The sequence below is a fragment of the Podarcis tiliguerta genome, assembly GCF_965153285.1.
Source record: "Podarcis tiliguerta genome assembly, chromosome: 5".
NCBI lineage: Eukaryota > Metazoa > Chordata > Lepidosauria > Squamata > Lacertidae > Podarcis > Podarcis tiliguerta.
This window is the reverse complement of record NC_139538.1, coordinates 35,643,356-35,668,987: the sequence shown is the minus strand read 5'-3', so window position 1 is coordinate 35,668,987 and position 25,632 is coordinate 35,643,356. Positions and strand designations below refer to the sequence as shown.

General features: G+C 43.4%; 1 long non-coding RNA gene across 1 annotated transcript; it reads left to right on the top strand.

Annotated features, from left to right (window-relative positions):
• Nucleotides 1-3,707: 3,707 nt before the first annotated feature.
• Nucleotides 3,708-8,016, top strand: LOC310678899. Its single transcript, XR_014512013.1, has 3 exons — nt 3,708-4,404; nt 5,984-6,179; nt 6,441-8,016. It is a non-coding gene; the product is annotated as an uncharacterized lncRNA (long non-coding RNA).
• Nucleotides 8,017-25,632: the final 17,616 nt, after the last annotated feature.

Genomic DNA, 25,632 nt, shown 5'->3' with positions numbered 1-25,632 from the left:
AGCCGTCACTGGAAGAGTGATATAAGTCAGGAAACATTCAGGGCTCATCCACTCCTCTGCTTGTCACATGCTTTCTAGAGGTGGTTCATCTGCTCTGCCGCTTTCCCCTGAGAAAACCCGCTGTTTACCGCTGAATCATAATAAAGCAAGTTTTCTGCGGGTTGACATTTGTTCTGATTCAGCAGTAAACAGCAGGCCTCCCCAAGGAAAGTGGCAGGACAAAAGAAAAAGCTCTCAGACCTGTACCTAGAAATTACAGGTCAAGAGGAAGAAAACATGAGGCAAGCAAAAGTGAACAGACCATAAGTAGAGAGTCAACTATAAATATAGCACATAATAATAAAATTGTATAATTTTGTATTGTAAACCACATGATTTATCACATTTGAAATGCCACCTTGCAGTATTCCATTGAAGCTACCCGAAAGAGCCTTTCCTATCTATTTAGATGTCCAATATGTTGAAGAGCATCTCAGAAAGCCTTCTGTACGCACTCTTTCCCCGGCGAGGACACCCAGTTAGCAAACATCCCTCGTGTTCCCCTCCCTGCCCTCGATATTAGTTCCACCTCCATTGCGTGATTCATTTGTGTGCGCGTACGCATATGCGCACACAAAAGTGTGCACGCAGATGAGAGATTTATGAGGGGACTTGAATTGGTAGATTGTAGCAAACTGAGGAAATGCGCCCGTCTGAGAGCAAATGATAAATCAACAGGGGTCTGAATCAGAAAATAGTCTGTCAGCGACGGAGGAGCAGGAAGCTGAGCAAAGAGAGGGTTTTTTTGTGCAAACAGTGACTGCGAAATGAGCTTCTGAAGCTTAAAAAATAGAGTGGGTGAAGTCAGGCAAGAAAGCATCAGCCAACCCAAGTGATTCAGTTCACAGCCCTGCTAGTTGTCTGTGCTTAGGGGAAAAACAGCCCTCATGGATACAGTTGCTGATCCGGGAGACAAGTTGAACAAGAGTCTCATTTTGCTTTACGTATTACCACTGCACCTTTGGGTCAAGCTGGAGTGTGACCAAGAGATGCCAGATATATCATTCCTTCCCCACTACCACAGTAAGTTGGAGGCTGTGTGTACAGACATGCTGGGAGTTAAGATGAGCCCAGGGAGAAGGCAGGAGATGACTCTGCACACCAGAGACAACCGGCAAAGCTTCCTTGTTTAAAAAGTCATAGAGAGAGAGAGGCCTGTGTAGGTGTGTTACCTTCTGCTGTCACAGAAATCCAGGTAGCAAAGTGAACCATGCAGACAGAAGGCCTCTGGAACTTAGAGACATGCGCTGCTTCTAGGTAATCCATTCATTGACCATTCATTCTGATATTTTAGCATGGCAGCACCCACACTATGGAACTCCCTGCCAGTTGACATCAGTCAGGCTTCATTCTATTGTTTCCAGAACCCGCTAAAATCATCTTTGTTTCAACAAGCTCATCCAAAGATGTTTAATTTCAAATATTTGGAATGCTTTTAATTTAAATCCTTTATTGACAGTTTTAATGTCTTTTTGTGCATGTAAACCACTTTGAGGTTTTATTTGAGGTCAAAAGGTACATAATTTATGCTAAATATAAATAAAATAGCACAAAGTTTGCAGCTAGGTTATACATTGCTGGCTGCTTACAGAGCATTCATTCTGTTATGTTTGTGTCAATCAACTCATATCCCACACTTGCCAGTGTATTTCCGTCACAAAAGTCTGATTCCCCACCACCACTTCAAAAGTGGGTTTTATTCCACAAGAGTATCAAATCCCGTTCAAGTGTGCAACCTAAATTTGCCAGTATGCAATTGAATCCCACCTACAAAATGGTGATGGTCTGGAAGCACCCTAAAGGGAAGAAAGGAGATGAACAGTTGTCCCTGAAGCTGGACAGTTGGAGTGGGTTGAAGAGGTTGGCTAAACTTCCTCCTCCTGGCCTGGTGCATCATCTCCCCTCAATGAAATATTTCCTTGGGCCAACAATTCATTCTCTCTCTCTCTCTCTCTCTCTCTCTCTCTCTCTCTCTCTCTGTGTGTGTGTGTGTGTGTGTGTAATAAGTATGGTATGCCCTTATAGACAGAACAACCTGTTAATGTGCATTCAGCATATGCTAAACATAGGCAACTATTTTAAAAACACAGGAGCTAATTGACTTTGTGTTTATCCTGGAATCAATAGTGTCCCAGAGAGGACTGAATATTTATTTCAGGAATGGGATCAAAATCTTTTTGAATTTTCAAATACAAATGGTGTTATGTATTCAGTGGTCTGTGTTTGCCTGAGCTTGAGTCTGTGTTCTGATTCAATACATGATATCCAGTCACAGAACATTTCAGGATTTGGGCTATTGCCATTGGCCCTTAAACTCTGAATTATGATCCGCAGCTTGGGAGTTTAGACAGCCAATCATGTTGAGAGTGGGAGTGGCCCAGGTCTTCAGAAAGGTATATAAGCAGTTGCTTTGCCCCAGTTGTCCAGTTCTATTAGTTCAGTAAAGGTTCTTGCTGTTATCACTGTGTCTTGCTTCATGGGAACCCACCTACACTTCAGATGGGATATTCTTCACTCCATGAAGGCCATCAGGTTGGGTCATGTTTTGCTTTTTCCTCCAACACATTTACCAACACAGGTCTCCACAGCAGCCCTGCATCATCTAATGTGTCGGTTCTCATTTCTTGGAAAGCAAGAAGCCACCCCCCCCCCAGACCCTTCAAGGGCAAATCCTTGATGAGTTTGAGCTGCCAAGTTTTAATCTCCATTGTTTGACAGCTTTTGACGTCAGTTTGATGGCTCAGGGGGCTTTCCAGAGCAATGTGGGCAAGCCTCCACACAAGCCTGCTTGTGGAAATGCCTTAAGACCAGGAAGATCTGGGAGCTTGATGGGCGGGTTACTGCATAAAGAGCAGCAGCAGAAGCAGCTGTGAGGCTGATATCAATGGCACGAAAAGCCTCAGGGTCCTGTTTGATTCTTAACTTGGCAAGATCAGATAGTCCACATGTTAAAAAAGGGGGGGGGGAACCTCTACAATAACAAACTTTACTATCCCATTACAGCAGCTACCTTTTGATAAAAGTTTCCTCTAGATCAGTAACATTGTGCGTGCTTGCCTGAGGCCACAGAATGATTTTTATACTTTATTGCACAATCCATTAATTTTAAAAGTGCACTTAATTCTGTATGCAGTGCTGTGAAGTGTCACTCGAGGGTATCTGCTAATTTATCAGGAAAGGCAAGCTTGGCTTATCCAACTGGCTTCCATTCAGTTTCATCAATGAGCTTCCAAACATAAGAGAATCCCCATCACATTTTTTTATTAAAGTTTTTATTGGTTTACAAAAATACATGCCTTGTCTCTTTTTTCAGGTTGTACAGTCCTTCTTACAAATGAGTTACATTTGTTGTGATACATTAGTGTTGAGTACAGTTTAAGGTTTGGGAAGAAGAAGAAGAGTTTGGATTTGATATCCCGCCTTTCACTCCCTTTAAGGAGTCTCAAAGCGGCTAACATTCTCCTTTCCCTTCCTCCCCCACAACAAACACTCTGTGAGGTGAGTGGGGCTGAGACTTCAGAGAAGTGTGACTAGCCCAAGGTCACCCAGCAGCTGCATGTGGAGGAGCCGAGACGCGAACCCGGTTCCCCAGATTACGAGACTACCGCTCTTAACCACTACACCACACTGGCTCTCAGGAAGAACAGTGGGGGGGGGGGAGAAGGAGGGAGGCTTATAATCTTTTGTATAGTGTAAATCTGGGGGTTTGTGTCAGCGTCAACTGGGTAGGTTCTCTTTCTATTCATTTTTCACATTTCCTTGGTAGTGAGAGGTATGGGGGGCGGGGTGTGGTTGGCTGTCTGTGATTGGCTGCGGTGGGGTTTGTTTGCATTTGTGATGGAGGGAGAGGCCTTGTTGGGTCAGGTAAGCCAGATTGAATCGTATGCTGCTGGTGGATTCTTGTTGTTGTCTTGTTGGGCTGTGTATGTGATAAAGGGGAGTCAGACTGGGGTGAAGGCGTCCTCTTCTATTTGTCCCCATGTCAGTTTCAGCTCATTGGTTAGCTTTTCTAGTAAGGCTGTTTCCTGTACAATTTGATACCATTGGTCCATGTTTACTCCTGACAGGTCTCTCCAGTGTCTAGTTACGAGGCTTCTGGCTGCTGAGAGTAGGTGGGTTATAAGCTCTGTATAATGTGAGTGGTCATTATGATCTTGGAAGAGGTTCAGTAGGGCCAGTTCTGGGGTGAGTTCTAATACCTGCTTAGTTGTTTTGTGTATCTCTTGTAGGACTGCTATCCAGAAGGGTTGGACTTTAGGGTATTCCCACCACATGTGGAGGTATGTGCCTGTGGAGGTGCAGCTTCTTCAACATCATGAGGTTCCTGGGCGTATCAGCACCAGTGGTGTTACGTACCACCTGTAGGTGAGTTTCAGAGTGAATTCCCTTCTTTTGGCCAATATGGACTTAAAGGGAGATTTAGACCACATTCTAGTCCATTGAGTAGCGTTAATTTCAAATGTGGGTCAACACCAGCATTTGAATTGGGCCTGGAAACTGACTGGCAGCCAGCGCAGTCAGTCCAGGATTGCTTTATGAAGGAGCTATCTTCACAATGATATAAACTGTGCTGTTAATACTATGAATTTAGAGTAGTTTATACATAGGGTGTCAAGTAGGGTTGGGAGAAAACTTTCTGTGTCTGAAATTCTGAAGAAAAGCTGCCGGTCAGTGCAGGGACCAATGGTCTGACTCAGGATAAGGCAGCTTCCTATGTCCCTACGCACTGCCCTTCTCCAGGCTGGCCACTGGGCCTTGTTAGACAGAAAGGGCAATAAAGGACGTCCTGTCTGGGGTGGGACTGTGGGAGTTTATCTGGGCTGCAATGGTCTTCCTGGCAGTGGCATGTTCTGGTGTGCTTGCCTGCTCAAAACTCTGTTGCATAACTCATGGCTCCCCTCTGACTGCAGCCTTCAGCTGAACCCTGATGTACGGTTGCCAAATTCAGTGCAATGCAGGACAGGGCTCCTGTGTCTTTGATAATCACATGGAAGGGAGCATGGGCGTAGCCAGGATTTTTGTTAGGGGAAGGCAGAACCTCAGTTAGCCATGTATTTTTATTGATTTAGGGGGGCAGTGGCCCCTCCTTGCCCCCCCCCCCGGCTATCCCCATGGAAGGGAGTCTTTTTGTACATGTAGCTTCTTCTCCTGTCATATTGCTTGTGCTCATGGGAAAACTGCTCTTGCTCCAGTTCTTCCTTTTATATTAACAGTACAGAAGCCGCATCATGTACTGATAATCCAAGGTGAAGTGTCACTGTAGATGTATCCAAAAGTTCCCTGAACATGCGTACACATCCATAGCAAACAGAAAATATATCATTTTTCTAATTTGAATAAATCAGATCTTGCTGCCTTTTCCCACTGTCCAGCTCTTGCTTTCTGGCACTTATTAAACACCAAGTTAGGAAACAATTCTATTCAATGTGCTTGAACTTATTGAGCGATTTCAGTAAGATGATCCCACCACATCCACTTCTTTGGAACCTGGTAGATTTTTAGCTTCAAAACAACCAAACAAAGGAGAAAAAAAGGCACTGACCTCATACTTCCCCCCACCCTGTATAGAAAAGAAAGACCACCAGGCTCCCAGGAGGGACGATAGCCTTTTGACCTTAGTCATAGTGGGTGGAAGCGGGTGGCTAAAAATAATTGTGAACAAGCTAGGCCTTTTCTATTCTTTTATGCCCTCAAATGTACTGGGATAGTTTCCAGGCTTGTGTGTTTGCATCACAGATTGGCTTCTGTTGTCTTGGACTGGGCTGGCACCAGTGATGCTACAAGGTGCATCCAGTCCCTTTGATCCATGTTCACTCTGTGCAGCTCCACATCCATCTGCCTTCAGATGGGCCAATGGAGCGAGTGCTGTCCACATTCCAGGAAGAGCCACCCCAGTCCTGGGTTCCTCCACTGCCGCAACATTCTTAGGCTTCTTTCCTTCTAGATACCAAAGGAACACACACAATGCCCATGCAGACAAGCAAGAAACACATCATTTTGCATTGCTGAGGAGGGCAAGAAAAATACGGTGCAATCAATGCACTTCTCTGAGCAGCGGGGGCCAACCTGACCAACCCCTAGGTATGCCCCTGAGGCATTTACTGAGCAATGTTGATATCTTCCATTGGCAAAGAGAAGAGGTAAAGGTATTTGTTTTTAACCTGCTGCTTGTCTGTTTCCTATGGCTAATAGTAAAAATTTTAGAGTACTGCCTGCTTTTAATCAACAATTTGCTACATGCCAATAGATTCCAAGGCCTGCTGCTGAAGGCACACTTAATATTAATGCTGTTTGGGAGGCTTCTCATAGGCATCTGTGAGAAAAGAATATTGTACTAGAGGGCCCTTTGTTTTCATTCAGGAGACATCTTCTTTTATTCTTAATTCTTTTCCTTCATTAAGGCATAAAAGCAGAGCTCACTGTGCTCAATGGATGTGGAGATGACCTGTCATGGCCCAGGAGTCAGCTTCACCTGCTGAAGGTGGAGAAGGCCCAGGAGTGACTCCCATCTGCAGCTGATCAGCTGGCAAAGACACAGAGGAGAAGCCATTGATGAGAACTAGCTGGTTTCAGCCTTCTTAAGCAGAGCTTCCAGCAGCAGCCAGATGCTGGAAACAAGGCTTGTGCTTCCAGGCCCCACCTTGCTGCTTCCTGCTCTCCATCTGGACCCTTGACTCTGTGATCATCTTGATTCCCTGACCTCTGGACTATCTGACTTCGTATGTAGATTCTGCTCTCAGGCAAATGCTCCTTGGAGACTCCTAGCCACGGGACTCAGATGGGCCTACAACATGACCTACAGTTTATCCTGATTTATTTGGGACCTCTGGTAAATCTAGCGCTGCAGTGCTCTGTAATGGGAGTGTCAGATTAGTAGAGTCATGGCTTCTAGGATGCTCAACTGAAAACAGGAAGTTCTTTGTTTCTGTATTAAAATGTCATTCTACTTTTATCTTGGTCCCTTAAAAATGCTATTTCAGTGGAGGCCAAGCTAAGATGATAACAGCAGAAGTGGACTGTTTCCTGCTTAGCATCGGTGGTGAAGACTGGGGACATCTGAAAGACCCCATTTCCTAATGCTTCCATTGGCTCTCTTGGCCAATTCTGTTCTTGGTCAGTGTGATGCACGCAACAGAGGTCTGCCCTTTATTTGCCTTGCCATTGTTGAACTCTCCTGGAATGTTGACTTAACCCTGCCTGTTTGATAACTGGATGTTCCTGTGACTGAGGCCATTGCATCTCAGCAGGCCTTATTCTAAGTAATAATTGAGTAAATCAAATGAAAACCAAACATGGGCTTGAAAACCATACATTTTTTTAGTATAGTATATGTGCTGCCGAAGCAAGCACAATAACTATACACTCCTGAGGATTTCTGGGACAAAGCAAAAAGGGACACCACAAGCTGTTTACAATTGGCCATGTGCTATCAAGTATGGAGGTAATAAATTCCCACTACGGATCTGGTAGAACGTGCTCTACTGCACTGGAAAGAGGTGTCTGTGCAAGATTGCCGTATTTGAACTTTGCATTTCCCATGACGTAGTTGTGCTGATACACTACATGTGAAACTAATGTTGGGGTGTAAAATATATAATTACACCTTAGGCTGGTGCTGACATTGACCAGGCTTTTTGAAAACAAGAGTCTGTTTGTTAAAGTAGGACAGATTTATTACATTATTAATGTAATTTTATATATTTGTATGTTGTGAATACATCGAAACAGGGACCTGTCCTGGCTCCTAATCCATGATTGACTTCTGACTTCTGCTCTATGATTGAAACTGAATCTCCATTTGCAAGCTGATAAATTATAAGGATCAACATTATTGTTGAGTGAAAAAGAGAAAATCTTTGTAATGAATTATTGTGTTATACGTATCTCTATGAGTTTGAGTTTGTAATCTATGTTAGAGTTTGTAATCTCTACCTGAGTTTGTATTTCTTGTCAGAATACATACTTTTGAACGGATTAGTTTTTGTTACTGTTGACTTGACTTGTGAGTAGGGACCACTCCCACTATTGAAACTTACATTGGCCTGAGTTCTTGGTGTGCTTTTTTCTTGGTATATTTAATAACAAGAACTCCAACTTATTCTTTTTAGCCATGACAGCTGCATGGTGGAGAGAGGATGTGAGGTATGTTTCAAATACACTCACAAAAAGCAAAAACAACAATAGGAAGAACCCTGCCCCTGCAATTGAAATGCCCTACTCCAATCTGCTGGTCCCTCCCCTCTAATATATCTTTCAGAACCTTCAGGTTTTGCCTGACTGTGGAACTATTGTGCAAATTAAATGGGAGGAAATAAGCACATACAAAATTATGTACTTCTGCCTCTATAAACACAAAAGCATACGTCAAACTGCCGCAATCATATTTCAGAATTCTTAGGGGAAAATATTTGGACTGTGCCACAGTGCCTCTTAGAAAGGCACCAAATCCACAGCAGCAATCAGCAGCAATGACACCCACCTTAGCAATTGGATCAGCCAGTTTGCTCTTAGCTTGGATGGGCCCAAATGTATTCTCTTTAGCACAGCGGTGGAGACTGGTGGCTGTCCAAATGTGGTTGACCTCCATCTCTCATCAGACCCAGCGAGCATGGCCAATAGTCAGAGATGATGGGAGCTACAGTCCAACAACATCTGGAGGACCACAGGTCTCTGCTTTAGAACACATGTGGGGAAGCTGTGGCCCTCCAGATTTTGCTGAACCATCAGTGGTCAGGGATGGCACAGCATCATCTGAAGGGTCATAGCTTAGCACCCCTGCTTTAAAAAGTCAGGTCCTATTTTATAGGCACATGAGTTTTCTAATAAATCGTTCAATATTCTAAATAAAAACGTATAAATACATTCCCAGAAGAGCACTGATCATGTCAACCTGAACCAGATTCTCAATGATTATGGAATTCAGTGGGCAGATACTATGAGTGCTGAGTTCCAAGCTTTCTGGATCCCTGTAAAAATGGTAGGTCATGAAAAACTGGGAAGATTTTATTCTTCCCCAACTAGGTATTGCATTATTTGTTATATTACTGCCTAGACTCTGCATTTAGAACTGCTTTGATTTCCCCTTTGAAGATCTGTTAGCTACTGGTCAAGCATTCACATTTATTACCATGCATTGACTTGCTGTTTCCATGTAGAATATTTGATCCTTATTAGACCCATTTCCTAAGAAGAAGAAAAGCATCCTTCTGGCCTTCTTCTCTGCCACTCCAGTTCCAAGCCTGTAAGCCTGGCCTTGCATTGTCTTTTCATTTCATCCAAACAATCTCTTTCACCTCAGTCAGATTCAAATTTCTGTTTATCCTTCTTCTACAGCTAAGTATTTGCTCATCTGCATTTACAAGTTGCTTGCCATTCAAGCAGTGGAGGCTGTTCCACTAGGGTTGCGAGGACACAACCACCCATGGAGAATGTCAAGCCATTTTTAACACACATAGCCCCAAAATTCTCCATGCCACACACTATTTCCTGTCCCACATGCATCTTATACTTCTATTTGAACTCAGAGAAGCTCTGCAAACATTTCTGCCACTCAGCGGTTATATGGCAAATCTAATCTCTGGTATGGCTGCCCCCACTACATCTCTGGATTGCTGGATCAGTCCAGGACAACATGGCTTTTTGATGTGTTGGCTATGAAAAGCTGGTCACTGTGTGCCTTATTGAGGCTCCATGGGGAATCAGTCAGAATATTTCTTGGTTTTTCTGTGCTATCCCTGATTAACTGTGTGGATTTACTTTTTTGTGGAAGCAACGGAAAGTTGTTTCTAAAACGGGGAATACGACTGGTGCCTTGTAGTGTTTATCTAAATGAATTGCAATCAGCTATTATTAGATATTTTAAAAATAAAGCTATTTCAGGAAGGAGAAAAACAGCGAGTCATTTCATAGATGTTACAAGCAGCTCCCAATCCAGCGAGCTATATCTGCAAGGGGTAGGTTTTTCTTCTTCCTTAATAATGGCTCTCTGGAGGAACAGGGAGGACGCCGCGGCTACAGGAAGCTGGTGACTGGTGTCTGTTTCCACTGAGGTATGGAGATGCTACTTAGTCTTTCCAGTCAAGAGAACAATATTAAAGGAAAGACACAGGCAGCAACATTTAGGGAAGATCTTCCCAAACATGCCTCTCCTTGGAAAAGAAAAAGGTGGGGGATCAAGGGGTCAAATGACAGGAAAAGTCGAAGTGGAAATGAGATTTTGCAAAGCTTGGGCTTGAGTCATAGGTTTTCCCATGCTATTTGATAGGGAAACATAAAGATGGATGGTTTTATTGACTTCTTGGCGCCAGTTAGGGGAATGGGCAGGCCTGATTAGAGTAAGAATCAGACTGCCTCTCAAGGAAATTCAGGGCAGGTGAATCATCATTTACTGCACAGTAACATCTCTCACCAAGTCTCCATTCCAGAGAATATTGGGCATACCTTAAAACTGATCTACACCTTCAGAATAATTGCATGGCATAGCCTGTTGGGGTTGAACCAGTTCAGGGTGCAGGTGGCGGAAGTGCATATTCAAACTCGCAAATCCAAAGAAGTCGTTTTTTCATGAAGGTTTGGTACATCAGGAATGTGAAATGCACAACGTACTGAAAAAATATATATAGTAGTCAAAACTGAATGCAAAGTGTGTCCATTAGGAGAAATTCACTTTAAAATGCTGAAGAATTTTCATAAAGATTTTTTTTATGCAGAATTTTAATTTCTGCAGAAATGTAGAGAACTGAAATTAAGGTTGGGAAAATGAGAAAAGGAGAGAGGCCAAAACTGACAGATTCACCCATCTCTATGGGTGTTTCAGCACTCCGTATGTAGTCTCGCCGGGCCATCCTCATACAGTGGGAGGTCCTGAATTTTATGTATGCTCACACAAAGCTACCACCTGTTGCAGTAAAAGCTAGAGGCACATTGCATCAACATGCCCTCTCCTGAACAAAATCCTTTAGAGATGCTCCCAAGCCTAGGTAAGGCAGATGGTTATGGCACACTGCTGTGCTTTTACTTGGTTTATGAACTTCTCTTTCAGAAATTTTTATCAAACTAAGGGCACAGAATTCCAATGATTTCTCTTTCACTCAGTTGTGTTAGAATCTAGTTTTTAAAAAGCGAATGTATAATTATAGGCAAGTAAATCTATGTTTCACATTTATGCTCCCAACAGAAGGGAAAGGTCTCCTGACCTGATATGACAAGCAACTGTTGAGTCTACCTCAACAACCCCACAATCCTGGGTTGTTTGGACTTTGGGTTAGCCCAAAGTATGTATCTGGGTTTGAACCTTTTGCATCTCCACAACAGCAGAGATGGTGGCTGTAGATATCCTAGGATGATTCTATTTGTGGGACTTGGCAGCTATTCCTTTCGTTGTTTGGGAGATTGTGAAACACTCAGAGATTCTCTGGAACATTTATTGCTTAGCACCTGAACTAGCAGACGAAGACTGTCAACAGTGTCAGATTTAGGGCATTGTGGGCAGTTCCCATTCACAGGGCACTGAGCTGAGGGGGCACAAAATAATAAAGCCAATGATGATAATAAACTGCTCAGGCCTCTTCTGTACTGCTTCCTCTTCCCCAGCTTCCTCTTCCTCCTCCTCCTTCCTCCCCTCACTTCAGGCCTGACACTGCAGTCCCTTTGAGGGATTGCTTGCCTTGAGTCAGCAGAGTCTGCCTATCTTCCTGTCCCTGCTGATCTGTTTTGCAAGTTATTTAATGCAAATGAGGAAACAGAGAATGACTACCAAGCACAAACACAGGAAAGCAGCAGGAGACAAAACAACTGCCTTCTTTTCCTAGAAGTCCATACCGTCCAACTTTTTCAGACCCCAAACTGGAATGTGCCTCTTCAGAGATGTGCTCTCAGCTGAGTCATGTTACCCAGGGCCGGATTTAGGTTTGATGAGGCCCTAAGCTACTGAAGGTAATGGAGCCCTTTATATGTCAAGATCCAAGTTTGGGGCAAGTACTTTTTGGTGTGGGAACCCCAGCAGAGATTTAAAGCCACAAAATACGGAGCTAAGTAAAGTGTGGAAATATAGACTTTTAGATCTTTAAAATATGCCCTTCTAAGTGAGTTCCAAAATGTTGTATTAAAAAAATTATTTCCAAAGTTCCATTTCCCCCCTTGCCCCTGCATAGGAAAAGACAATATATTATGTAAGTTTAAAATGCTTTACTTACAAACTCTCCAAAGATCAGATTCATGTGCTTCAGAAAAGTTGCACAGGAAGTAAATCTTAGCTTAGTTACAAAGTAGTGAAAATTCCTAAATTATTGGTATAAGAATTTCAAGAACTGTGGGAGCCCTGCAGTTGAGGTGGAGCAACCAGCTGAAACCTCTTCACACACTGAGCGTCTCAGGTAGACTGAAGGTGAACAATCGGCTTGGTTGCCCATTTCCTCCTAAGATGATGGAAAGTGGACCTAGCTAAACCTGGCAGGACAGCTTACTCATGCATTAATTTGATTGAAGCATGTTAGTTATATGAGGTTGGTTACCCCAAACAGCCTTTCCTGGCTCAGATGTTATGGAGAAGTAGAGCTAAGTGTTATCAGAAGTATTCTTCCAGCCATCATGGCCTTAATCTGCTCCCAAATACGATTTGCTGTTTAATGCAATTCACCTGAGATTTCCTGCTTAAACTGAAGGAACATATCCTTTATAACCATTATGTGTTCCTTAGCAGGCCTCAAACCTTTACACACCACTAAGCCTTAATATGCAAGGCCTTCACAAGAGGGAAAGAGAACTTATCAAGTGCAGGTAGGTAAATTAAGTTGTATTTTCGGAGTTCAAGACAACTTTGCTTATGTTCTGTTAGGGCAAGTTATTTTTGCATCAATTTGTGCAATTAGTTCTTGAGGTGAGGCAGGAGTAAAGGACTAGTACGCCATCTTTAGTAGATGATGTCCCATTCACACCTCAGTGGAAGCAGAGTCGCTATTCCACTTCCAACTTAAAACAGAACAGCAGTGATTAGGTTCTTCTATATTGTCCATATCTGGAAGCCCCCAACTCCTGACTCACTAATAGCCAGGAACACTGTGAGGAAAGCACATGAAGAGGTCATTGCTCTGCTGTACTCTAATCAGGCCTCAGCCGGTCTACTTCCCCCAGTTTGGGATGTTGCACACTTCACACAAGACATTGACAAACTGATGAAGGTTCAGAGGAAGGGTTTTCAGATAAGAAGCTTTAGATAAGATGTATTTGGAACGCTAAACCTATGAAGAAATGTTGAACCAACTGGGCATATTTACTCAAGAAAAGAGTGAAATGAGAAAGTGATATTGTCCTTTGAGTCTTTACAGTCCAAAAGAAAACACAAGGTTGAGGCCGGCCACTTGTTTTGAGAGCAAGGAGAGAGAGGTACTCTCCTCTAAGGCAGCGGACACACATCATATATTTAAAGCACATTTCCTATGATTCTTTGGAAAAACTATAGTTTACTCCTCTCAGTGCTACAATTCCCAGCATCCTTAACAAACTACTTTATCAGGATTCTTTGGAAGCATAGTTTAAATGTACAGAGTGGTATCCAATACCTTTGTTACATTAGCACAAGTATTTGCACTTGCACAACAGAACTCCCACCCCCATACGCACCAGTTTCTTCTCCTTGCCAAATATTCTCCAGAAAGCAAAACCCAAAACTGATTTAGAGGGCATGTGAGTGGAGCAGAGGGGAAGAAGTTCTATTGCACACGCAGAAATCCTTATGCTAATGGAGTGGGTGACTTTATGCTATTTTGGAGACAAGCCATGGTGTACATGCAGTTTAAGATTTCACTCCCAACAGTTTTAAACCTCTGTTGTTACCAGCTGTGTCCCAGCATGGATCATTTGTTTGTGTATGACCAGCCCTTGACATTCCAGCTGCTTCCAGATTGGCACTATTTGCGCTGTGGGTTAAACAACAGAGCCTAGGGCTTGCTGATCAGAAGGTCGGCGGTTCGAATCCCCGCGACGGGGTGAGCTCCCGTTGCTCGGTCCCTGCTCCTGCCAACCTAGCAGTTCGAAAGCACAAAGTGCAAGTCGATATATAGGTACCACTCCGGCGGGAAGGTAAACGGCGTTTCTGTGCGCTGCTCTGGTTCGCTGGAAGCGGCTTAGTCATACTGGCCACATGACCCAGAAGCTGTACGCCGGCTCCCTCGGCCAATAAAGCGAGATGAGCGCCGCAACCCCAGAGTCGGCCATGACTGGACCTAATGGTCAGGGGTCCCTTTACCTTTACCTAAACATATACTGGCAAATTTAGGTTGGGCAATTAAAGTGGTTTTGGTGCTCTTGTGCAATAAAAAAAATGAAATTGAAACAGTACAAACAAGGAAAAGTACTGTTTTATTTTGGATTCAATGTTTGTAATTTTTGTTGTAATTTTCCATTGAAAATAAAAAAAAATTAAAAAAGAAATTGGACATGACTTCAAGGAAACTGATGGGAAAATACATTGGAAAGCATGGGGTAAAAAATGCATGACACAGCATTGTATAACCTCCCCACAAAACAAATCAGAATAAATGTTCAGTGAAAAGTAGCCACTGTATGACCTCCCTACAAACTTCATGCAAGAAGATCAGAATAAATGCACAATAAGCAGGTCATCTGTAAAAAGCTCCATTCTCCTCTAATAAAAATCCAGGAAACCCCGACCCCGAAAGTTGTTGAACTTTTTTAAGGAAACCCCCAACCCAGACGTAGCCCTATCCTCCAACAACTCAGGTTGGCAAGATGGCAGGAGAGGTTAAAAACAAAATTTAAAGGGTTTCTTTGGCTATGTTTGAGCTGCACCCAAGAGTACTAAAGGACCTTGACAATGTCATCTCAGAGCCTGTCTATAATCTTTGAGAATTCTTGCACATTTTCAGTATTATCTCCCAGCAAAACCTTGATACACATTCTGTGTTTCTGTGAAGGATGTGCATTTTGGTCTTCCAACAGAGGATACTGTAGTAAAAATAAGGGATGTGTTGAATATTTGCATGTAAACCGGTCTAGCATGAAAAGGGGACTTTCAGGCAGGGCTGGTCCTACCATTAGTCAAAGTGAAGCGGCCTAACATGGCAGATGATGTGGGGAATGGCAGTGAAATGTTGGAGAGCAGATCTGTGCATTCCGTTTGCCCTGCTCTGTGCTTTCTAAGCCACTCTTTTGCCATTAGGTCTACTGAAATAAGATCCAAATACCAGTCTGTTCAGCTTCTGTACATGGAATGAGAGGGCCACCATCTTGTCCTTCGACTTGGGCAGTAAATTGGCTTGGGCTAGCCTTGCTCTCAGGGGTACTGACATGCTCCACAGACACACACACACAGAGAGAGACAGGCCTATGCATTCCCTCTAATCTCCTCAATCACAAATAATAAGATGCTTTAAAAAACTTCTACACCACAGATTTTACAACTGCCTTCCAAACTTTCACACGGCACATGCGTATGTTGCCCATACGCACTATCTCTGAGCGGAAGAACCCTATCAAAATATTTATTTTTAAAACTCAAAGAGTGCAACTGTTTGCTTTAGAAAACCTCTTGTCACAGGACACCTGAGACCCCTGATCCCTCATGAGACCTCCTGTGACACATTATCTGTCACATGACATCTGTTATAGTTTGCTTCCTGTGGTAGAGATAAAGAATGAGCGCCTCAGGGCACACAATCTCCTGGGAAGTTTTGCTGAGTGAGCTCTACTGAAATGAATGTGAATTCTTGCACATCTCACACTTATTTCACTGGAGCATGAGCAGGAAAACTCCTTAGTGGATGACATAATAATAATAATAATAATAATAATAATAATAATAATAATAGTAAATTATTATTAATAACACACCCATCTGGCTTGTTAAGTTGTGGGCGAACATATCAGACGACACAGCAATTCTTCCAAAGCAGCTCTTTATTTGTAAGTTGGAACAGAACTGAACTGAGGAGCTTAGTCAGCCTGCTTATATAGAGCTCCAGAACAATGTAACTGTTGTAACTTTCTAAAACTATCCAATCACAGAACGTCACTTTCAGTCCTTCATTTGCATAACTATCTACAGCATCCCCCTGCTGGCCCAGGGTGAGAACTTCAGTACATAACAACAATAATTCATCAAATATTAAAAGCTTCCTTAAACAGGGCTGCCTTCAGATGTCTTCTAAAAGTCTGATAGTTGTTTATTTCTTTGACATCTGATGGGAGGGCGTTCACCACTACCAAGACCCTCTGCCTGGTCCACTGTAACTTCGCTTCTCGCAGCGAGGGAACCGCCAGAAGGCCCTTGGCGCTGAACCTCAGTGTCCAGGTAGAATGATGGGGGTGGAGACCCTCCTTCAGGTATACTGGGCTGAGGCCGTTTAGGGCTTTAAAGGTCAGCAGCAACACTTTTAATTTTGCCCGGAAACATACTGGGAGTCAATTTAGGTCTTTCAAGAGTGGTGTTATGTGGTCTTGGCAGCCACTCCCAGTCACCAGTCTACCTGCTGCATTCTGAATTAGTTGTAGTTTCCGGGTCACTATCAAAGGTAGCCCTATGTAGAGCACATTGCAGTAGTCTTATGGCTGCCTAATGTCACGTCATTTGCATTTGATGATCACTTCATTGATTCTGTGCACATTTGCACTGTGAGGTAATGCAGAGTTAATCACAGAGAAGCATGTCAATTCTGCTTTTTATGGTTCCTCAGAAAAGCGCTGGTTACGCAGCAAGAACCTCAAAGATTCTAAGGAATCAAAAAAGCATACGAGGGCTTCTGAAAATTGACATGTACTAAACGGATCATATGGCAGTTCTCAGTGTATTCTGATCAACGCCAGTTAGCTCAGTTGGTTAGTGTGGTTTTGATAAAGCCAAGGCACGGATTCGATCCCCATACAAGCTACCTGCATATTTCTGCATTTTAGGGGGCTGGACTAAATGACATTAGGAGTGCCTTCCAACTCTATAATTCAATGGTAGACTATTTGAAGCTTTACAGGTGAAATTATTTCTTTAGCACCATGTTAAGTTTCACCTTCCATGTTCAGGAGTAGAGTAGCATGTCGCTGAATACTAGCAGCAGCAGAAAGAACTGCTTATGGCTCAGCAAATAGACCCAGCTGGCTGACTTACAACCTAAAAAATCATGTCCGCCTGGCTTTATTCAGAAAAATGACCATGACCGGAAAAGTCAGCGCCAGGACTAAGCCGAGAGTGAAGTGGAAGGATGCATTGAATGAAATGGTATTAATTCTTTTTTAAAAAAATTATTAATGAAAACAGCATTTGCAATTCTTGTTTCCAAAACCCAGTTGGTGGCCTCTCTAAACAGCATGTACTGAATACTGTGAAAATGCTGCTGCTGTTGTGGCCAGGGTTCCCTCCCAGAGAATAAACATCAGTATCTTTACTTGCTCCAGGAACAAGAAATATTATTCTTTCCTGCTGCAGTGCTGGCTGGTGCTGTTAACGCCTTGTAACCTGCGCTTGCGTGTGCCTACACACGGTGTACCCATTGCATAAGCCTGAAGGCCAAGAATCTTTCAGAGGGAAGGTCAGGTCGGGAGAAGGGAGTGAAATGTGGCCCAAAATCCAGCTGTTGTCCAGTGATGGATTAAAAGCAGATGGACCAGCCAATAACAGCCTGGGTCCTTAAATACATGCAGGCCTGGATACACAAAGCTGTGTGTGTGTGTAAATTAAAGCGGAAGAGAGGGGGGAATCTGTTGATCATTAAAGCTTCCTGGGGAGCTCTGTCAAAGACAGCTGCCAGCTCTATGGCCTTTTACCTACTTTGGAGAAAACATCCAACTCATAAGTTCCCCCTTGCAGTTCCTCATAATTCCCTCCATTTCGGATCATTGGGCTGAGAGGGCTGTTGATTGTGTAATCAAAACAGCACCACACATGCTGACACACATGAGGGTGGTATCAACAGCCTTGGCGGGTAAAACCCAAGTTTTTCAGAAGTACAAAAATTCTTTTTAAACAACCCCTGACGAGAAATTCAGCACTGCCCATCTGGAGTCAACTCATCCTTCCAGGAATGCCCATGGAAATGGTTTTCGCATACCATGAAATGTGTGCAATCTGTCTAGCTTCAATGGCCTGTGTGGTCCACAAGGCAGATGCTCCTACACTGAAGGAGCTAATCTGAGCTGCCGTAAAATGAATTTCAGGCACGCATGGCCCCCATAGACAACAACAGTGAACAGTTATATTGGGGTAGGGGGTTAAGGTGATATATTGGATATGCTGCTGCATGGCCACCCCATCCACAAACTGTGTTGCCACTGCATTCTGTCCTAGCTGCAGTTTCTGGACCAAGTGCATGGGCAGCCTCACAAACAGCGCATTGCAACAACCCAAAACTTGCACCAGAGCCAATGTGGTGTAGTGGTTAAGAGCGGTAGTCTCGTAATCTGGTGAACCGGGTTCGTGTCTCCGCTCTTCCACATGCAGCTGCTGGGTGACCTTGGGCTAGTCACACTTCTTTGAAGTCTCTCAGCCCCACTCACCTCACAGAGTGTTTGTTGTGGGGGAGGAAGGGAAAGGAGAATGTTAGCCGCTTTGGGACTCCTTAGGGTAGTGATAAAGCGGGATATCAAATCCAAGGTGGCAAAAAGCACTCCAAGAGACCAAGGCCACTTGAGCCTCCATCATCATCTGGGACAAAAATAAATAAATAAGGGTATGTCCTGCTCTGTGTGCTGGACCAATGACTATTTGAGACAAATCCATGGTTGCCATGAAGTCCTAGTGGTGACTTCAGCATGGCTATTGGCATCATCCAGGAGCACTGTACTGGGCTCCTCCAACACAACTGTCAGGACCATCTCAGTCAGGGACACTGTGAGGCAGCAAGTTGAGCAGTATGCCAGCAGCATGTCTCTATGGCCCAACACCAGGTGGCTGCCCCAAGATGGAGGGGTCTCCTGGGATGGGGGATGGAATGCATCACGAACCTGGTGGGCAAAGGTGAGTCAGAACAACTCCACCCAGTTTGCCCACCAAGGTCTTAGAGATGCGCATCAAATTACTGTGTTTTTCTGTGTATAAGACTAGGTCTTTTTTTTACCCAAAAAATAGGTTAAAATTGGGGCTCGTCTTATACACGGGTCATGCTGAGGGGTGTTTTCTTAATTTTGAGTCCCCCAAAACAGTGGGTGTCTTATACATGGAAAAATATGGTAGCTGCCCTGTTCTGGTCCTGCAGAGGAGTCCATGGGACCAGACAGGTCAGTAGTTGCAGCACCACAGACAGCTCCGAGTGCAGAACTTGAAGTAGTCATGAACCTACCTGGACACTGTGATTGTCAACAGAGGCCCTTCTCCGGTGCCTCCTCTGTTGTAGGTGTGGAGGATGGCAATTCCATTTATGGAATGCTTTACCCAGGGAAACTTTCCTGGCTCCATCACTGTCTGTTTTAAGCACTGGGATAAAAGATTTCTGTTCACCCTTTTGTCAGTTTGGAGATGCTACCATGTTGAGACCCCACTCTTGCCTTTGTTTCCCATATTCAGCCTGTATCCAAGTCCTGCCACTTCTGCGTTTACATTGCAGTGCAGAAATATGGCCTTTCCTCTCTGTACTCTTGGCAAAAACACTCACCTAGACAACCAAAACCTTCTCTTCACTGGACATTTGTTGTCCCACCTTGATCCCTCATGCTTATTCTGCACTCTCTTGCCAAAATAATTCACCTTTTTTCCCTTATAATCATGCAACCTCTCTCTTTAAATTCTCTCATTGGCTTTCTATGCTCCCAGGTGCAGCACAAGCTCCTTGCCTTTACCTTAGAAATCCTTCATGTGTTATTCCCACTCCTTATCCCTCAGCTCCTATATACAGGTCTGCTCCACCAGCTCTACCACCACCCACTGCCCCAAAGCTCCCTCAAATGACTCCACCCTCTCTTCCCTGCTGCCCTTTATGCTGTGCTGCCTCTCAGAATACCTGTCTGATGTGTGAATATTAGACTATAAGCTCCTCAGGGCAGGGACTTGTCCACTTTCACTCTGATGCTGCAGTATAAATAAGATATTATAACTTGAGACATCAAGATACTTGCAAGTTGAACCCAACATTGTATCCAATAATTGTTCATGTTCCAGATTACAATCCTGATTTCTATGCACTTTAACACCCTGAATAATTACATCAACATGAAGCATCACTGTATTGCTCTAGTTTCCAACTATTGGTGAAACATCCTGGACACATCCTTTTTGTTAATGACTCATAAGTTGAGTGATGGATAATGAAGTAAAGGATAGCCTTAAGTTGTATTCCAGGTTCCACTCTGGGTACTTCTTGCTGCTGTTGTTTTTCTTGCAAACAGTTGACTCACACCAGGTGACACAATCTTTTGGGTAAAGAATGTTTGCGAAGCATAGAGAACATGAGCCACCATCTCAAAGGGGGAAGTGGCTGAAGGAATAGCAATAACAGAGTGTCAGGAGACTTCAGCCTATTCTTCAGGGACCACAAGTATTTTTAAGGTTGGTGGGGGCACAGGGTGGTCAGGTCATGATTCATATTGCTTGCTTTCCGGGTGTATTATATAAGTCTTGTTTCTTGGAAGAATGTTATACATGAGATTCGGGACATATCAGGATATTACATCTCTTTGGATCCAAAGATTATTCCTTTGGGTTATTGTCCCAATCCGCCAGCCCAAAGAAGGGCTCATCACAGTTGTTTGCTGCAGAGATACCAAAGAAAGGATGTCAAAAATGTCAGAGTGATAAATTCACCTGACTTGTTAGGCCACAGGTGGCAAGCATCCAAAGATTGCAGTCAGCTCCCCTCTCTGGGCCAAGAGCCCAGCATCCCAGGGTCCACAGATAAGCCCAGCGTCAAAGCAAGCCTATTAGCATATATCAAAGCAAGTGAGTATAATATATAAGCTCATTCTTGCAACAACATCCAATTAGTTTTGGGGTAATCTTGACTACCAAGATGGTGTTTGCAGGCCTTCCAGAACATTTCACCTTTGATTCAACAAAGTTACCTAAAAGGCAGAATTGAACCAATTGATTTAGACAGCACTTTTCTTCTTCAGGGGGTACTCAAGGATATGTAGTGCCGGCACCTCTTTTGGTTGTTGTGAAAAAGTTTGGCACTTACTGTGACAACTTCGTGGTGAGTACTGGCACCTATTTTTCTAGGGAAAAAGCAATGGATTTAGAGATCATGGCATTCATTTGTAATATTGCCAAGCCTCTGACAACTTCACATATACCAAAAAGATTTGGGGTATTGGTTTGGCTTTTTTAAAAGAAGAAGAAGAAGAAATTGAAAACTTTTCAAGGAGCTACTATAGAAGTCAGGAAAATAGATGTATTGAAAAAGAGTCTGTTTTCATAATTTATTGGAATAATAACCATATAAATGAGATACAGCAGTACATTTTTCTTTCTATATTGTTGAAAGTTAGAGATGATTACAAGTGGATGCTATATGGTATTACAGACTCAACGGCCATTATGGTAGTTATTTATGAACGACTGTTAAAATGTTGCTATAATTTACTGGTATATGCAACGTATTTTATTCATAAACTTAATAAAAAATAATACCTGCTTAGGTAATGGAATAAAAAGAAAGCTATATGCTATCACATTTGATACTGTTGAGATATCACAATCACACATCTACTTGAATAAAAAAGAGAAAAATCAAATGACTAGTAGCTTATTGAAGAAAATTTTATAGAACACAGAAACACTCATTTGCTTTGACTATGGCTATGTTTTTTGCATAACCTTCTCTGGAGAGGTGTTGAGCTCAGCCTGCTGGCCAATCTGAGGCTGGGAGTCTAGCTTGCTATGCCCTTCCATTTCCAAGGTCCAAACCTCTGGGAAAATATTAGTCTATGTCTGAATTTACCTTTCAGCACACTGCCAGACAAAAAGCAGCTATAGTTGGCACATCTCCACCAGCACTACTTGCCACATTCAATTTCATCTCCATTTTCTTTTTGCACATTGTGTCAGTAGTAGTAAACATCACATTTTTCCTATGCTTATGCTTTCCTTCCTTTTGGAATTATGGGCTTTGTATTTGTGAAAATAAAAATTTCACTCACTCATCATCCCCCTCCAAAGTTGCCCAAAAGGTAGTGGTGACAGTCTCTGAGGACCAACAGACTTATGACATGGGGAAATTTGCATATACAGTGGTACCTCGAGTTACAAACACTTCAGGTTGCAAACTCCGCTAACCTGGAAGAGTTACCTCGAGCTGAGAACTTTGCCCCAGGATGAGAATGGAAATCGTGTGCCAGCGGCGCAGCGGCAGCAAGAGGCCCCGTTAGCGAAAGCACGCCTCCAATTAAGAACAGTTTCAGGTTAAGAACGGACCTCTGGAACGAATTAAGTGTATAACTAGAGGTACCACTGTATATCCCACCTTTTTCTCCAAGGAGCTCAAGGTGCTTTACATGGTTCTCCCTCTCTTTATTTAATCCCCACAGCAATCCTGTGAGGTAGGTTAGGAGGAGAGGCAGTAACCCAAGGAACTTCACTGCCAAGTGGGGATCTGAACCCTGGCCCCCAGGTCCTCTCTGACATCATCATCATCATCATCATTTATTATTTATACTCCGCCCATCTGGCTGGGCTTCCCCAGCCACTCTGGGCGGCTTCCAACAAAACATTAAAATACAGTAATCCATCAAACATTAAAAACTTGCCTAAACAGGCCTGCCTTCAGATGTCTTCTAAAAATCTGGTAGTTCTTCTCTTTGACATCTGGTGGGAGGGCGTTCCACAGGACGGGTGCCACTACCGAGAAGGCCCTCTGCCTGCTTCCCTGTAACTTGGCTTCTCACAGTGAGGGAACCGCCAGAAGGCCCTCGGCGCTGGACCTCAGTGTCCAGGTAGAACTAAACACTACACTGCCTCTTAATAATAGCAAACTGCCTCATAATGGAGCAAACTGCTTCTAAGTGGCCTTCTGGAGTCTAGACTTCTTGAAATCTTAACACCCTTAACCTTAAGGGTGTCCTTAATGAGAAGTGGTCTGAAGTGTCACATTCCAGCAACAAATTCCTGCACTCCACCCTGCTATAAGAAAAGTATTCAATCCCTTCGGTGTCCTGGACAGGGGTAATATCAGCATTAGGCATGATTACTGGCATCCAGTCTCTTCCCAGACCCAATTCAAAGTGCTGGAGACCCTTCACACCTTGGGACCATTCCCCACACATGCCTACTCAGACCCTGAGATCATCGCCCTTGCTTGAGTGCCCACCCCAAGGATGGTGAAGCAGGATTGCTGCAAGCAAAAGGCCCTTTTTTGTGGTGGTGGTGGTGGAATGCCCACCGCAAAAAACTATCTGGTGCCCACTTTATTGTTTTTGTGCCAGGCAAAGATTTTTAAAATATGATTGATTGATTGATTGATTGATTGATTATCCCAGTCATGCTGTGTGGTTTTAGCTCTGTAGATCCACCCCATTTTATCTGGTTTAGACCTTATTTGTTCTAATGATGTTTTCTCTTGCTGTATTTTTGCATTGTTATATTTTTCACTTGTTAGTTTTATTCCACGAATGGCCTAAATAACTTTTCGTTACAGGCAGCCTAAAAATAAGGCAGGCAAATCTATCCAAAGTGGGTTTTTTTTTGCTCTCTGTATTTTTATCTGCGATGTTGTTACTTTTAAATGATGTCCAAGTAAAATCAGGATTTCCTATCAGTGGGGAGCACATCCCTTGATTCTGTTTCATTGTTGGCTTATTGCTGTGAGAGCTTCCCCTTCTGTTCAGAGTGCTACCAGCACATGCAGAAGCACCGATGGTGTTGCCCTGTGGCAAGGCAGAGAGCCCCAGCTTAGGAGGAATTTGGTTTAACAAGGCAAGAAGCAGCAGCCCCTGGGGCACTCTAAAATGTAATTGCACCAATAATCATAAATTTTCTATTCTGCTGCTGGGTACATGCCTGCATAACTTAAGAAAACTGAATAAAAAAAGGAGCTTGAAACTCAGTTAAATGCAGTCTGTTGCATTTAAACCCACAGGCTACACAGCTTAACCTGCTAAGGCTTGAAAATGGGGAGAAGGTGTGTGTTTGTGTATATGTGTGTGTGTGTATCCACACCCATACACCCCCCAAAAAACCCACACACATAAAGGCACAAATAAAAATATGAAATTTGTGAAGAATGAATGTAATTCTTTCCTCTCTTCCCCTTGCCCTCCCACCCTATCACTTTGAAGTTTCTTCTTGGACAATGTTGGAAGATTCAGGAAGACAAAAAACCAACTCATTTACTCTGCCCGCCTTTCTTTCCACCTATTGCCTTAGGTCCCTTCTCCACAAAAGTTATAGCTATGGATCTAAAGAGAACCCAAATTCCATGTGATTCAAAGAAAAACTGGAGACCGTCACATTTAAAAAGTATTGCTATGAAACTTTTTTTTTTACTTCCATAATTCATTTTACTTTTCCCAAATCAAGGATGGGCAAGGAAGTATACAACCACAGAAATACTGGAATCTTGATAAACATTGGAACCAGCATCAATTCATATTTATATAGCTCCACTTCCTGACATGGCGCTTTATAAAGAACAGGTTTTGCAGGCCATGGGTCCAGGAGCTTTACAGTCTATTCAGCTATGCCTCTGGCTTCTGACATTTCACATGGCATTCCTCACGTACCATCAAGCCTATTTCTATGGCCATGAGGGCTAGCAGCTTGCTCTTTATACATATAAAATGCTATGAGGCTCAGAAAGCTGAATTCTGTAATCACTCCCATAGTATGTGCTTCGGTATATGCACATTCCTCGTTATTGTTACTTTAGCTATCGCTAAAAGGTCCTGCGGTCAAGCAAATATTTTGTACTGATACATTTGTTCAAGAGCTCTCATGCCAAGTTTGCTGACACGGCAGGCCACCTTTAAGCGGTTTGCTGGCAGTGGAAGGTGCTTCTCCCTGAAAGTTTCCTCTCCACCCTTTATGCTACCAGCCTGTGGATACTTTCAAGGGAGTATTCCTGGACCTAAAGGGACATACTGTACTTTCAAGTAGACGTGCATCAGAGCAGGCTACATGCCCTCTGTATCCCTGTGGAACTGGTTGCACTTCAGGAAATTCAGCCTGGGTTTATGCCTATTATTGCACTAAGGTATTTATAATGTATTTTGCTTCCTGTGGGCAATAAAAAAATAAATCCTTATCAGGGTGTATATTGGCCAGCACAAACTGGGAGGCAAGCTCAGTTCACCAGAAGGTGGATGAGGGTATGAATGGGATGGGAGGTGGCTGATGAAAAGGGAGAACCCAGGCGACAAAATTGTGGCCCTAGCGTTTTTCAGGACTGCTTTGGACAGTCCTCAGCCCAGTATACCTGAAGGAGCGTCTCCACCCTCATCATTCTGCCCAGACACTGAAGTCCAGCTCCAAGGGCCTTCTGGCGGTTCCCTCACTGAGAGAAGCGAAGTTACAGGGAACCAGGCAGAGGGCCTTCTCGGTAGTGGCGTCCACCCTGTGGAACACCCTCCCACCAGATGTCCAGGAAATAAACAACCATCTGACTTTTAGAAGACATCTGAAGGCAGTTTTTAATGTTTGATGTTTTAATATTTTGTTGGAATAAC